Here is a 16,492-nt window from a genome sequence, read left to right on the forward strand (position 1 = left end):
GAGTCCACCTTTGCTATCAATGTTTTTAGAGTCGGATCGGGAATTGAGTCGGTTAATGGATTATTGGGTCATTAGTTCGATAGATCGAATTGGATTAAAAAACTCGATTAAGCATATGTAGCATATATTATTACATTATATATAAATTTTCAAATAAATTAAATATACAACCCAATAAATTTTCCAACAATAATTTAACAAGAAATACACAAACTCAATATAAATTCAAGACATTTATAATATTTTTATGATTTCATATTTATATAATTTATAAATTATATATAATTTATGTTATTCAATTAGTAACTATAATTAATACAATTAACTTTTTCACAATTATAACATTCGTCCTCCTTCGCTTTCTCTTTATAGTCACTGCTCAATCTCTTTCTATTTCTCCCTCTCTCTCTCTCTCTTACAGAATTTTCAGTTCTTTTTTTTTTAAAGTGAAAATCGATTTGACTGCTTTCTGACCACTTCGCACTGAATTTGGACAAGTTGGTTTTACCACATGAGCCGAACTGGATACATGGCCGGTTCCCAATCGAACCGGCCGGTGTTTTAAAAATAGTGTGTGCTACTATTGCAACTACTTCACCTCGAATTTACCTTCGCCACAAAAAATCTAGCAACCTCCCAATCCCCTTGATTGGATTTTTTAGGCTACTCAATTCTTCGAGTATTACTCGGCTCCAGAGGACCAACGACTGCAGCGTGTTTCTTGGTATCTTACGGGATAGGGGTGATGCTTTAGGTTGGTTCCATTGGATGCATAAAACGGCCCTCCTCTCCTTTTGGGCCGGGCGCCTAAGCTAAGGTTCAGTCCCTCTTCCTATGAAAATCACCAAAGGCTCTTTTCAAAGCGCAAATTAATAAAATTCAAATGTTGAATAAAGCATATGTCAGGATGGCCGAGTGGTCTAAGGCGCCAGACTCAAGTTCTGGTCTTCGAGAGAGGGCGTGGGTTCAAATCCCATTTCTGACAATGCGCTTTGTTTTCTTTCTTTTCCTATTGGTAACTCTCTCTCTCACAGATGCCCGTGTGCGTATGCATACATTTTTATGTTTTTATACAAATAAATAATTGAGTAACTATAAATAAATACAAAGTCCAAAACATATAAAATGAGCAACTGAAAATAGTTTGAAAGTTAAATTAAAGTAATCAATATATATAAAAAATAGAAACTTATTTTCAAATGAAAACTAAATTTAAATTTAAAAGTATCTAATCAAAATATTATCCTTAAAAATTAAAATATAAAAATATCAAATGAATTAAATTAGAAGACCTAAATTATATCTAATCCAATAAATAATATTTTCGATAAAATGTCTCCCAACCACAAAACAAAGACAAACATGTTTCCTAATTGCACTCCCAATGTTTAACATGAACATTTACCCATTCATATTCAGACACATTAACATAAAATAAACATTTTTTGACATGACTTGTACATTTAAAAAATATAGAGTGATAAATTATTATTTATTTTTTTATAAGCAGATAACTTACTCGTTTGCGATATAACAAGGGGTTGTTTGCATTTTTCTCCTTTTATCTATTTTAGTGGACACTTCACGAAAAGACAACTCGTCAAAGAATCAATAGTTTGAGACTAAGATTGTTATCACTAATTGTTTAAGAATCAAAGTCAAATTAGTGGTTATGTTTGAGGAACCAAAGTGTAAATCGGCCGGCAAAGATTCTTTGGACGTTAAGTTTTCATACGGTGAAAGCGCAAAAAAATTGTTCCAAAATGCATGGGACATGAACAATCTCTTCAGTATTACATGCTGTTGGAAAAATTTTTGGTTTCAAGTAATTAAAACGATGTTTTGAATATTACAATCAGATTTAGAAATCAAAAGCAATTAAAGCCACGTTGGAACAAATAATATAAAGTAATTAGAAACGCTGTTCATGATAAGAAATTTAAATCGAAAACTTATAACGAAAATTATATCGTAACAATTCTCAGTCCAATTTGAAGTCGTTAATTTAACCGAATCGCAGAATTACTGCTTGCCTTGAAGTAAATATACGCCCGATATCAGTGGTGCACCGGGTTCAATGTAATTTCTCTCAAGATAAGACGGTTACAATTCTTTCAATTTTAGCACTATATCGAAGAATACCTCGATCAAACACTCAAAAGATTATCGAAACAAGAGACTCAAATACCAAAATTTGAAAGAAATATGAATGCCAAGCGAAAGAGAGCACCGAGAGAGTGATTAGGGAGAGAGTGAGAATTGTGTGTGCTCAAATAAAAGAATTGCAGACTTTATATAGAGAGTCATTCCTTCCCAGTTTAATGCAGAAATTGAAACCGGCCATTAAGGCCTTTAATGTCCAAATTGAAACTTTCAGCACTACATCCACTAACGGCTGTGCAATGAAGAATGGTAATCAATCCAAAATTAAAACTTGAAACAGTAACTATGGGAATTTGATTTGATTAAAGAAAACCATTTGAATTTTGAAAAGAATGTTCAATCCAAATATGTTGCAGTAAATCAAAACTTCTTTCTCTCCCTCATTCTAATCTTTGAATTTCAAGAAATCCTTTAATAAAATTTCAACTCAAGCACTGTTCAACATTAAGCTTGTTGCTGTATATATAATATTAGGGACTCTAATTTGCGATTAGGAAGGTGTTTGGCTAAATTTATTTAAAAAATATTGTAAGTTCATGCATTTTATAAAATATTTTTATAGTTTAAGATGTTAAATCTTATTTTAAGCTAGCAACTGTTTTCTTTTTTTAAAGCATCTTATAAAGCCCCCAACATCTTATTTTTAGAACTTATAAACTCTTTTTTTAAAAAAAATTCCAAACACTTTACAACATCTTATAAAATGTGTTGAATAACTTATAAGCGCAACAAACACCATGTAGATATTAGGAATTAATATAATATTTCTGGTGCTCCACATTGGGTGGGGTCAAGTAAGAACGGGTTGTAACTGCTACAAACAAACATTAAAATAGGTACTGGGTTAAATTCGTGCTCGTTAGGCCAGCTGTGATAGCCTCCAACTAAAACTCATATAATTTATTAATTATATCATTAAAGAAGTATGATATATTCTGTAATTATTATAATATAAATAATATATTTATTTCTATTTTAATTATTATAGTTTTCTACGTGTAGTGCACGTATCTTTTGCTATTATAAGAAAAAATTATATAGTATTATTATTGTTATAATAGGTGATCGGAAAGTCATTTAGATTGATTATTTTTTTATTCGTCAATTTTTATCAAAGTAATATTAATTAGATGAATAGAGTAAGTATTCATCATTGACATATGTGTTTGTAGTGCTTATTACTTACATTAAATGGCGTTTCAATGTCATAACTAATGCCCACAAATCGAAAGATTAAACCCGTGGAGTTGAACTGCGCATATGTTGACAGTTATGAAACCAACTTCTAAGGATTGATTTGAAACGTTTCAAGTTAAGGATCTCGAGATAGGGCATGAAATGTTCTATAGAGGCTTGTACTAAATATTACAGTGTAAGCCTTGAGGCTTGCTTTGTATGACTGAAAATCCTAGTTCCAATAGTTTGAGATTACTCATAGAATTTGAGAAATCATGGCAGTCACCTGCACACGAAGACTGTATCTTGGATTGGCGAGCTGTGACTGTATCACAAGACATGGTCATCATAAACTTTATCCAGTGCAGTTGAAGTATGTAGTCAGGATGGTGGATTCCAAGAAAGGATTTGTCCCCTGTCTGTATGTAACAGTGAGATTCCCTATGCCCTATGAGATGGTTTAGACTCTCAAAATTTTTGGCCAAAACAATTGATCAATTGGGAATAGGTTTCCTATATCGGATCAATAGAGTAAACATATTTTGAGTATGAAGCTCAGTCATTTAGTTAAGGATGGGGACCGACGCCCGATTCCATACCCTAGACTAATGCCGAGATATGGTTGACAGTAGGATTGTACTCATATGGATATCAAAACCTGAATGCTAACGCCAATACTCACCTAGTCTCTTGTGTCATGACCGTTGCTAGATAGCCACCCATTGTAATGAGCATTTCACTATAAAAAAAAGTGAGATTTGGCACGGATGGGACGACCGTTCCAAAGCCCTCTCCTTACTGGTCGATGACGTCATGATCCTCATTTCTTATGTTTTGTGGTTTTGGGATGACAAAACCGTTATCAAAGATGTTCCAAAATAATAGTTATAGTTTCTGTTCCTAAAATCGATCCAAACTTATAGCGGTAAATAATTGCAATTCTTTTTGGAACACATTATCAAAATCAGGGACAATCTTGAGTTGACCATTTCTACATATGAGATAATTGGTGTAAAAAAAAAAATAACAGTTGGTAAATCTATTCCAAAATAAAGTACAATTCATAACGGTTTGAGTACACAGCTGGTCAAATATTACAAAAATCATTCCTAAGTATGAGTTTTACTTAAAACGAGATGTGTTACAATGACCATGACTAAATAAGGTACAAGTTGTAACAGTTTCAGTGTATTATTAATATTATATTACTAACCCATTCCGAAGATAGTACAACGACTATAATTTAATAGATACAAAATCGTTCCTATATGTAGTCTAAGACTGTTATAGATTGTAAATCAACAACTATTTTTTAACAGCTATTTACATAGTCTAATAACCGTTTCAAAGACCGTTCCAAATTTCCATTATATATATATATATGTTCCTCTATTTTCATTTAATCTCACTATTTTTTTCTATTCTTCTTATATTCTCTCTATTTTCTCAATCTCTCTTGAATTTTCTTGATCTCTCACTATCCCACTAATATTTTTATACTCTAGTTTGTAAATTTGTCTCGAATTTTTATTGATATTTGAAGTTATTTTGATTAGGTAGCAAATTTAACCCTTTATTTGTTAATCGATTATATTTGTTGTACTTTTGTCAATTAAATTTAATATTATAATAATATATGTGTGCATGTGTATGTAGGACTCACATGTTTAGATAGTTGGGAAGATAGAATTTATAAGAAGAACCTGCCGAGGAGGGAGAGTCTTATTGTGAAGTTTGAGGATGGTGTTACTGCATTTATAGAATGGGCCAAGTCTCAACATGCATATATAGAGGGTGAGAAAATTAAGTGTCGTTGTCGGAAGTACAAAAATGAAGTTTTCAAAATCTCGGATGAGGTAAATTTTGACTTGTATATGAAAGGTTTTATGTCGGAGTATTATAATTGGACTTCTCATGACGAGAAGAGGGTGCAAGAAAATTTTGAGGCCGTCATCACATCCCCTTCGCACGAGGACCAAACTCCCGCTGCTCATGAGGTGGAGGGAACGAGTATGGACTAGGGTGATGCCGAGCAGATGGATTGGGCGCAGAAGATGGTTTTTTATGTCACTGGGCTGGGTTTCTGGTCTAATTATAACCAGGATGGTGCGCTAGATGATGATACGAGGTCCTGTCCTGTTGATTGTCGGGCCTAGTTCATATTATGAAGGGGCTCTTATGATTATGTGTTTGGGTTGGCAGATTGATTTAACGATGTAATGCATGCTGCCGAGCAACCATTATGGAACAGTTGCAGCCAATCTAAATTGGAATTTATTGTTGAGTTGTTGAGCAAACATATGATCGAATATCGCCATGGGCTGATAAGATATTGCCCCGCGACCACACACCTTGCCTTTGGATTACTATAGTACAAAGAAACTGATAAGAGACTTGGGTTTACCTGTTGAGAAGATTGATGTGTGTAAGAATAATTGCATGTCGTACTGGAAGGACGATATTGATCTTAACTATTACAAGTTTTGTAAAAAAGCTAGGTACAAGCCTACCAGGGAGCAATATCCTAACAGCAAGAAGACCCCTTATGCTATTATTAGGTACCTGCCGCTTACCCCTCACCTGCAGAGGTTGTATGCTTCAAAAGCGACTGCTGAGCAAATGACGTGGCATGGCGACCATCAGACGAAAGATGGATCCATGCGCCATCCGTCTAATTAGAAGCATGGAGGCATTTTGATAGGACATATCCCGATTTTGCAGCAGAGTCCCGTAATGTTAGATTGGATTTGTGCAGGGACGTGTTCACACCACACGGACAGTACGGTCGTACATATTTATGTTGGTCCATTACACTTACACTGTAAAATCTCCCACCGGGATTGTGCATGAGTTCTGAATATATGTTCATGATGATTGTGATCCGCCCTTCCAATCCAAAATGTCTCATCGATATTTACCTAGAGCCGCTGATTCAGGAGTTGCAGAATTTGTGGTATGTGGGTGTACTAATGCATGACAATACAAAGAACAAGATATTCACGATGCGCGCCGCATTGATGTGGATTATGAACGACCTACGCACCTATGGGACGGCGTGTGGTGATAAACTACACCAATTATCATGATTTTATGGTGATTTCACCCTTCCTTTTGGGCCAAAATATTCCTAATCATTTGGATTTATTAAATTTCAGCTAAAAAGGTTTGATATGGGATAAAGATGAAAAAATCAAGCTAAAAACGAAAATTGAAAGCACCAAAAAGGAAACAAAAAATTTTCAAGACAGTTTCGTAGGACTGACTAAGCGTGCCCACGCTCAGTGCTTCAGTCAACAATGATGAAGAAAAGGAAAGATGCAATTATCACAAGAGAAGGAGTGATTTGCTGAGTTTTGGAAAGGATCCCATTTCATATGTGATTGATATAATCCGATGCTTTGTTGATCTTTTAAGAACCAATCATGTATTTAACGCTCCCCTATGTCTAGATTCGTAGGAGGCTTTTATTATAAATAGGAGGGTCTCTCGATTTGTGGAGAAACTTTAATTCAATTGATGACTTCATTTTCATATTCTCTCTTTAGTTTTAATTCATTGCCTAGAATTAATGGAATTTCACTTCCTAGTGTGTTATTCCATCAAAATGTCCACTAATTTCATTATTTTCTGGTTAAGGTTAAGGTGATTGCTTGATTCATAAATTGTTGTGCGATATAATCTGCGCTTTTCATGCTTGTTAAATGAGCATTCATGTTGTTCTCTGTGCCCTTATTACAAACATCTGATTTATGAATAATGCGGCCAATTGTTCATTTTAAAAAAAAATTGCTTAGCTAATTGAACTTTATAAATCCGTGTAATTATTTATTTATTTCAATACTCAGTAGCAACGTAGCATAATTAATTATGTCAAAGTAGTTAGTTATGATATGAGGAATGCATGATCTAATTTAAACGAATTATCCTCGTAGGAATTTGTTAATTAGAATTAAGTCTTTCTAACTCTTAATGTTGTTAATAGATTAAATCTTGTGCATGTTCCCAGGGTAGTCTATTAATTAGGGATCTAGCTAATGGTCGTACCTTGGCTGACGAAAAGGTAATGAAAGGTGAGGCCATACCAATAAAAATAACTGATTTATTTATTTAAACAAGTGTTATATTTGCTTCGATGATGAACTCACAGAATCAAGCATAAACTTGACTTTAACCGGGAAAGCTCTTTCTCATATCTTCATCCCTTGTTTTATTAGCTTTTGTTTAATTTAGTTCTTTTTGTTCTTCTCTACAATTGGAATCCCCCCAACTATATTCTTTTATTTTTACAATCAACTTAACACCGGTCCCGATGGAATCGACCCTACTCCCACTCCTACAAAGTCCTAGTAGGAATTATTTTTTGTGGTCTTGACATCCATCATCTGGATGGTGTACCGTTGGTATTATGGGATGTCTTGTTTGTATGAAAGATACATGTGGATTCTATTTTCAAAACAGTAAGAAGGTGTGCTATTTTGACTGCCACAAACAGTTCCTCCCCCACGGTCTAATTAGACGATGAAATATAATAGTATAAGATGCTACTAACATCTACATAAGACTAACAATCTTGGATATACAAATACACTTGATCTGTTGAACATGTATCAATTTATCGAAAAGAATTATATGTGTCCAATGGTCTACTTTTCTTTGATCATTAATATGTCTGGAACTGTTTTTTCTTCGTTTTTAAATTTTTTCAATAAAGAAAAAATTATTTTTGGTACTTGAAAGTGGAATGGTTCAGTAATATATAGGAATCGTCTATTGAAAAGACCACTAAAACGAAATCGTCTATAAAATAAAGCGACATCGTTTAAGTTGCTTAGCATGGTTCTAGGAACATTTATATTATTTAATTACTGTTCCAAATTGAACCCAAAATCTAATTAATCATAGCACATGAGACGGCATCATTTTACGTAATTAAGAGCGGTCTAGGAACGGTCAGTTGCCAAAAAACCGTTCGTAGACCGTGCCAAAATTTTATATATATTGAAAACTTAGTTGATTTTTTCCTCCATCCGTCACACACTCTCTCTCTCTCTCATTACTGCCATTCGCCTGAAGCCGCTATTCGTCGTCACTCTCTCATTTAAGGTTCTCTTTTCTTTTTTTATTTCTGTCCCACCATTTTTTCTTAGTCACTATTTCTAAAAATATTTTCAAAAAGAGTTTTTGAAAATATTTTCAGAAATTAAATTCTGAAATAGTTTATGAAATATTTCCAGAATAAATTTTCTTAAAATAGTGTTGGAAATATTTATATAAAATGTATAACTTATATTAATTTATGTAACAATATTATTTAATTAGTCCATTTATTAAATATTGTTTATATTGAGAAATGTACTATTTAATCGAAATATTTTACAAGTTTGGCTATTAGTGTCGAATTGAATCACATCAAATATAAAAATGATATAGTTGGTTAATTAAATTATTAAATTTGTTGGATTTGAATATTACTATAGCTATTTATACAATTCCATCGCAATTATTAACCAAATGCGCAATTCTATGTATTGTTATTTAATTAAATTATATAGTAGCAAGGAATTGACAGGAAATTCATAGAAATATTTTGAAAATTATATTTAAGAAATATTATGTTATTAAACAGAAAAAAAATGAGTTTTTAATGATAATCTATTTTAGGTATGTTATTAAAAATAATAGTTATAAATATATAAAAGGTTTGGTTAATCCTACGAATTAAATAATAAATGATAAGTATTTTTATGAAGCCTATAGTGTCCAGTTATTAAGAAGAACTAAAACAAAGATTTATATTTCGATAGAAATGAAATATGAAAGGATCATTAGAAATTGTGCGAATAATATCTAATATTATATTTAAAAAGAATTACGATATTCTCGATATATTAATTATATGTGGTATAAGTTATTATAGAAAACGGGGATAAGGTGAAAAGACTGACAATTATCGATTGAGTAGATAAAATCGTTGTACGGTCGAAGTAAGTAAAAAATTAGTATAATCTATATATATTTCCTTTATTTATGGTATTACTGTTATATAAATTTATGATTCATGCTGAAGTTGTTTATCTGCAAATATATGAGTGATGGATAATTTAATTTGATTGACGATATGGTTTACGTGAAATCAGAAAAAAAAAAATTACAATATCATATTTATTGTATGATGTGTTGTGGGTGTCTGAAAATGAGAATATATCGCTATATGGTTTTACGTTACTAGTTGTTTATAAGAATGGTGATATGTGAAAACGAGGGAATGGTGGAAATTGAATATAATTGTGATGTAAATACCCATTGATGTTGATAAAAGTCTGTAAGGTGAAATGATATGAAAATAGCTATGATGCGATATGAGATAGAAATAAAATGAAAAGAGCTTTCATGGGATATGAAAAAGACGTGATATGAAAAGAGCTATGATGCGATATAAAAGAGCTATGATGCCAAATAAAAGAGCTATGGTGCGAAATGAGATTGATGAGCCTGTTGTCAAGGAGATTCACTTGAACTTATATAATGGTGAGATTGAGTTAACGAAAAAACGCGATATCACCTTTTGGTAAGCAAACTAGAAAAAATGGGAGTTTAATTGATTGTGTTATTGCGAGTTAGCTATGTGGTGCAAAAAAGTTGATTATGTTGGAATTAAATTGACTATATTCTATTCATGTCGCCTATTTATCTTGTTTGGACTATATTTGATATATATATATATATATAGGGTTGTTTATTTACTTATTGAGTAACAGGCTCATTCCCCTGCTGACAACTTTTTTTTCAGGAATAGATCTAGATGTGTTTGCCTGTCGAAGGCTAGGTCTAAACGCTATATTCAGGCAAGTCGGGCGAGTACGTAGTTTTCTCCCCATTGTCAGTTAAAATACAAATCATATTTTATTTGTATAGGGAGAACGTAAAAGCATGGGGATTACTTATTACGGATTACTTGTGGTGTTTGATATATATATATACATATACATAATGTTTTGGGTTGATTATGCCTGTTATGACGTTGGGATTACATGTCCATATTGATTAAATGATGATGTGCATATTTATATATAGATACAGGGGTTACTTTAAGTATAACGTTTAGGGAAGATATAGCCCTAGTAGCGATAAAGGGTGCTACAATATTTTTCTTAAACTTTTTCAAGAATTAAAATATTTTTCTTGCAATAAAACACTTTTCTAAAACGTTTTTAGAAATTAAAATATTTTTTTGAAACTTTTTCAGAAACTAAAATTTTCCATTTATTGTGTATTTAGATTATTTGTTTAATTTTTTTCAAATTTATTGTAAAATTGTGTTATTTATGCAATTCTTGTGTAATTTAGATTATTTGTGTAATTTTTGTCAAATATAATGTATAATTGTGTCATTTACTCAATTCTTGTGTAATTTACAAGATTTGGGTAACTTTTGTCAAATTTATAGTGTAATTGTGTAATTTATGTAATTCTTGTGTAATTTTTGTCAACAATCACAAAATTAGGCTACTATTTCCAATAATATTATAATTTACATAATAATATCAAGAATCACAAAATGAGGCTAATATTTTCAATAATATTATTATTTACATCATAATTATGTCAACAATCACAAAATTAGGCTATTATTTTCAACAATATTATAATTTACATAATAATGTCAAAAATCACAAAGTGAGGCTACGATTTCCAATAATATTATAATTTACACAATAATATCAACAATCACAAAATTAGGCTAATATTTTCATTAATATTATTATTTTCATCATAATGTCAAAACAATCACAAAATTAGGCTATTATTTCAAATAATATTATAATTTACATAATAATGTCAACAATCACAAATTAGGCTAATATTTTCAATAATATTATTATTTACATCATAATGTCAACAATCACAAAACTAGCTAATATTGCAATAACAAAAAGTTCAGGTGATATGCTGAAATATCTTAAAGCAATGCTTGACCCGTTTGTATATGTGCACAAAGGAACTATACATTTTTAAATAATTAATGAGTACAATAATCATAAATTCATGATAATATTTTCAAGAGAAAAGTATTATTTTAGTCCGCTAAGTATGTCTAATTTTAATTTTAGTCCGATAACTATGTTCATTTTTATTTAGGTCCAGTAACTTATGAAATTGCTTACTTTTAGTCCTTTGGCAGATTTTCGGACAATTTTACACCTATGAGTGCATATGGACTAAAACTACTTTTCAAAAGTTGCATAGGGGTAAAACTGTCCGAAAATCTGTCAGAGGACTAAAAGTAAGCAACTTCGTAAGTTACTGGACCTAAACAAAAATGGACATAGTTATCGGACTAAAATTAAAATTAGGCATACTTAGCGGACTAAAATAATACTTTTCCCTATTTTCAATAATTAAAAATTAGTACATTTTTTTTCTAATAATGATAAAATTAGGGTAATTCTTTTAATTTTTTCAATAATTACAAAAATTGATACTTAATGTAATTTGTACAGATTATGTCTAGTGGTATGCCTCTTCTACCATGTGGCCGTGGATGTGGCCCATTAGTTCTACCGATGCTGTCAGATGCTTCCCACGTTGAGAAACCAGTCTTTCGACCACCCCCACCACCTGACAGGTCGGACCTTCAGCCGCCGCGCATACTCTAAATGATGCTGGACCATTTGCTGCGACACTGGCAGCTGAGGAGGTCGGACAACTGTTCACCACACCAACGGCTGATCCTGCCAGTCCGTGGGATGTTCCACCCCCACCAGCATCAGCACTACCAGCAGTCCCCCTCACCATCTACATGCCAGTATATCAACCTCGATGACGCTAGGTAATTTTGTTTATGATTAATATTTAGTTTTATTTTATCTTGAAAATAACTAATTAACATGTCATTTTAGGTCGCACCATAAATTCCACGAGTGCATAAATGCGGTGGTGTGAGGACACTTTCTCCATCCTTGGGGATGTTTAAGGCAGGTGCCGCCAGAGCACCAATAGTTCTAGTTCGAGAGCATGAAATAATTTTATATTATCTTATAACCTAAATTGTTACATGAATTTAGTAGTGCTTTTTTAAGTTGATATTTTGTAGATGACCTACTGATGGAACTGTGACGATGAGTCTATGCTCCGGGTCTTCCACATGTAGACCGATAAATACATTCGCAATAAGTTCGCCGTCGCTTGCAGGGAGCTGGTCAAGACACTTTGGCTGGCCAGCGATGTATGGTTCTATCTCCAGGCATATTAGGCTAGCGTGGATTTCTAGGAGGAGCCTGGGAAGAATAAGGCAAACAGGGATGCGAACCCGGCAGCGTCCTCTATTGTGTACCGCGGAGGATCTTCCCTGTCGGCATGCACAAGAGGAAGATGGTAATTACATCATATTATTTTTTAAATTTTATCATTATTTTATAAATATTATGCTAACTGTTTTATTTTTCTATAGGAGGCAGAACTCGATCGGCCGCCCAAGCAGGTGGAACTGTTCGCCAGATATTACAAGAATAAGGCCAATGGCAGCTGGAGCGGCCCGAGGACAGCTGAGGTAGAGGTAAGTACCTTGTGGTAAAGTTTTAATATTTATTTATTTTGCAGGAGATGTTCCAGAAGCTGATGGAGGATCATTAGCCTCAGTCCATGGCCGAACCGAAGGCTTCAGTAGCCAACTGAGCAGCAGCTGTGGCTAGCTGTAGTCGAGGGCCAGAACAAAGGTCGTGCATTCTGCCTTGGTTCTAAGGCCCACGTCTCCACGGAACCTACACATCACCATCGCCAACCCCACCGATACAGCCACAACCAAACTCGGCTATGGAGGATCGCTTCAGCTGGCTGGAGAAGATAATTGTCGACGTGATGGCCATGATGAGGGAAATGCCGGCCAGCTCGTCGACTACAGGACCATCACAGCCGACCGCCTCCACTAGCGTCCCAACACAGTCTCCGACAGACCCCCAACTTCAAAAGAGGGGGATATGAACGACGCTGATGAGGAGCGTTTAGATTAGATATTATTCTTTTTAATTTTGTAATTAGATAATATTTTATATTAATAACATTTATTACATTTCATTATTTCATATTTATTCAATTAATTGAATTTATAAATTTAATGAATTAAATTAATTAGATTATTTATTAAAATTTATTAACTATATAAATTAAATTATTTATTAAAATTTTATTATTAAATAAAAAATTAGGAACAATTTTAATAATTGTAAAGAAAATGTTACAAGTCTAAAAAGTTTTGTTCTGAAAATAATTTCTAAAACAATTAAAAAAAATTAATCTTAAATAGTCTAACCGTTTTTAAAACAGTTATAAGAGACTGTTCCATACAAAAAATAGACCATGCCTAATACTATTTCAAAAATTGACCACTATAAAATTTCAATGACCGTTCCTAAATATATCATCAATACAAATAAATGTAGTTCCAAAATTCAAGTATCAGTATAGAAAGACTTTTCCAAAAATAACCTGAATTAAATTACATAACCGTTCCAAATGTTATCCGATGCGTTCCAATAAAAAAAATATATATATTCAAATAAACTATTAAGAACGGTCACCATCGACGTTTTACAATAACCAGCCCAAATTGAAACATTCAGCAACTGTTCCTATATATTAGGATAATCGTCTACAACGAAGGATCATAAACCGTTCTAAACTCCGGTTTAAAATGATTTCTTTAATTTCTAACCGTGCCAAATGCAGAAAAGACCGTTCCTAAAATCACCCAAAATCCTGCATTTTTTTATAGGGATATTGGTTATGCAATAATAAAAAATAATTAATTAAATTATATTTAATTAATTCTATTGATCACATGATCAACTCTAGTTGAGGGTGAACCTAAAGGGTCAGACACAAATTATTGTGGAAGTAATGGAATTAATTTAAAATTAATTTTGAATGAATAAATTAATTTTATGTGGATTAAATTAATTCTTGAAAATCATTTATTGTGGAATAATTCGTTGGATGAAAAGCCCAAGAAATTAATTGCTTGAATCAATTAAATTTTGGTCTTAGCCTTTAAATTAATAGGATTAATTTAAAATAGCTTGAACTGATTAATTTGTGGATTAAATTCGTTAATTAATTAGTAGATGGACGTGTCTAATTAATGGATTGGGTTCATAAATTAGTGGAGATGTGCTTCAATTAATTAGTTGGACTAATTAATTGTTTGGACTTGATTAATAAATTGGATTATTAATTGATATATTTGGCCTGTGTATATTTAATTGGATTAAATATGCACATCAATTTTCTATTGGTTATTTTATTTAATTAGATTAAATAATAAATTCAATAGATTATTATTGGACTTGATTTAATTTATTGGATGTATTAAAACAAGCCCGATCCAAATATTAGGTGGTGAAAGTTTAAAAGACTTGGTTTTTTAAACACACTACAACACTATGTCACAGGTCATTCTCCTTTGTGCAGCACCATAAGCCACGAAATTTTCTCTCTTTCTCCATGTTTTTGAGTCATCCTTGAAGCATATTCAAGTTGAGAATGAAAACAAATTATTTACAGTAATTGATAATGCAAAACGGTTTCAATTTCTTCCATCAAATCTAAGTCTTTCTAGTAAAAAGGTTAGATCCATCTTTCCACGGTGTGGTATGGAGTAGCTTTAGAGAGGTTCTACACTTGAACTCTTTAAGTGAACAGATCTAGAAAGAGGAAAGGAGTCAACGAGTAGCCGAACTATTAACGATGAAAAGGTATTTTTTGTGGTTACTTTTCTATTCGTCTATTCTTCCTTTGCCACTAATAAACACATATTTTATTTTATGCATCTCTGCATTTTATCTGCACAAAACACCCGAGAATGATCAAAGTGTACACCCCTGTGATCCGATTTTATTCAGTTTGATTTTAATTTACCATCTTTTATGCTTCAACTGCGTTCCCGGATCGATCCGCTCCCTAATGGTATTAGAGCCTAGTTTGGTGCTTGTGGCATTGGATTTATATGTTTGAAATATATTTTACGTCTTTCATTGCTTTTGGAAAGTTGATTTGTTAATTGCATGATTATGTGTTTTTAAATGCATAATTTAGTTTTGTATACTAAAATTTGGATTTTTTTTTTTTGAAAAATTAGATTTTCTGAAAATTTATGATTTCAGTTTTTTTTTTTAAGAAAAAAGAAAATATAGGATTTTTTCTGAACAGGGCAGTAGTAGCAGCCGCTACCGGCAGTAGATGCACGCAGGGCACCTGCGTGACTGGCCGGGTGATTGTTTTGCACTATTTTTCCCGAAAAAATGAATTTTGTATTTTTTCTATATTTTCTGAAATATATGATTTTGGTTCATTTTTATTTTGATTAAATTAGATTTTTTCAAAATTAAATTTTCCTAAAATCAATTTGAAAATGGTTTTCAAATAAAAAAAATATGTACATTGGATGTACGAGGAGATATCCATTTTCTAATTGTATTATTACATATGTATTTTTCTGCATATAATTGTGACAATTAATAGTTATGATATTAGATATCATTTATTATAATGCATGATTTGTGTTATATGTGGTGCATGTGTATTTTAGAAAAAAGATGTGTTATATTGTTAATTAGATTGATAGTGGGGATGATCACAAAGCCTATATGGCCTGTATGTATGGTTTCAATTTATGTTGGGTGGGGCCTGCGTGCTCTCTTATTATCTCTCTCATTTTTAGTCTTAAAATAATAAGCTTGCTTTCTCCCTCTTTTTGTACTACTCCCAACTTATGATTGTCGTTTTCATTTTTTATGATGTAATGAGAGTAGATAGGAGGTAAGGACTTCTTATTTTGGTAAATAAAATGTAAGGAAGATAAGCACAAGGCGATGGAAGCCCATGGTGGAGGCTATTGGATGGCCTAAGGAGAATTCATGGTAAAGAGGCTTGGTGGAGCTCACGTGGAAAGCCCAAGAGAATAAAGAGGAGGTACAAAGCCCATTAGATTGATAATGGGCTAAATTCTTGTAATAGCATAGGCCCAAATTCTTATAATAGCATAGGCCCACCCTAGATTGACCATAAATCCACTATGTGCTCATTGAGTCACAAAGGATTGGGCTTGTGGTCATCCAACAAAGGCGTGGTAGGCTTTTATATTCTTGTATGATACATT

At 32.4% G+C, this 16,492-nt stretch overlaps 1 non-coding gene across 1 annotated transcript; it reads left to right on the plus strand.

The window, feature by feature from the left end:
* TRNAL-CAA lies at positions 902-985 on the plus strand. The gene has a single exon. It is a non-coding gene; the product is annotated as a tRNA-Leu (tRNA).

Source organism: Sesamum indicum, linkage group LG10 (genome assembly GCF_000512975.1).
Source record: "Sesamum indicum cultivar Zhongzhi No. 13 linkage group LG10, S_indicum_v1.0, whole genome shotgun sequence".
NCBI classification, from domain to species: domain Eukaryota; kingdom Viridiplantae; phylum Streptophyta; class Magnoliopsida; order Lamiales; family Pedaliaceae; genus Sesamum; species Sesamum indicum.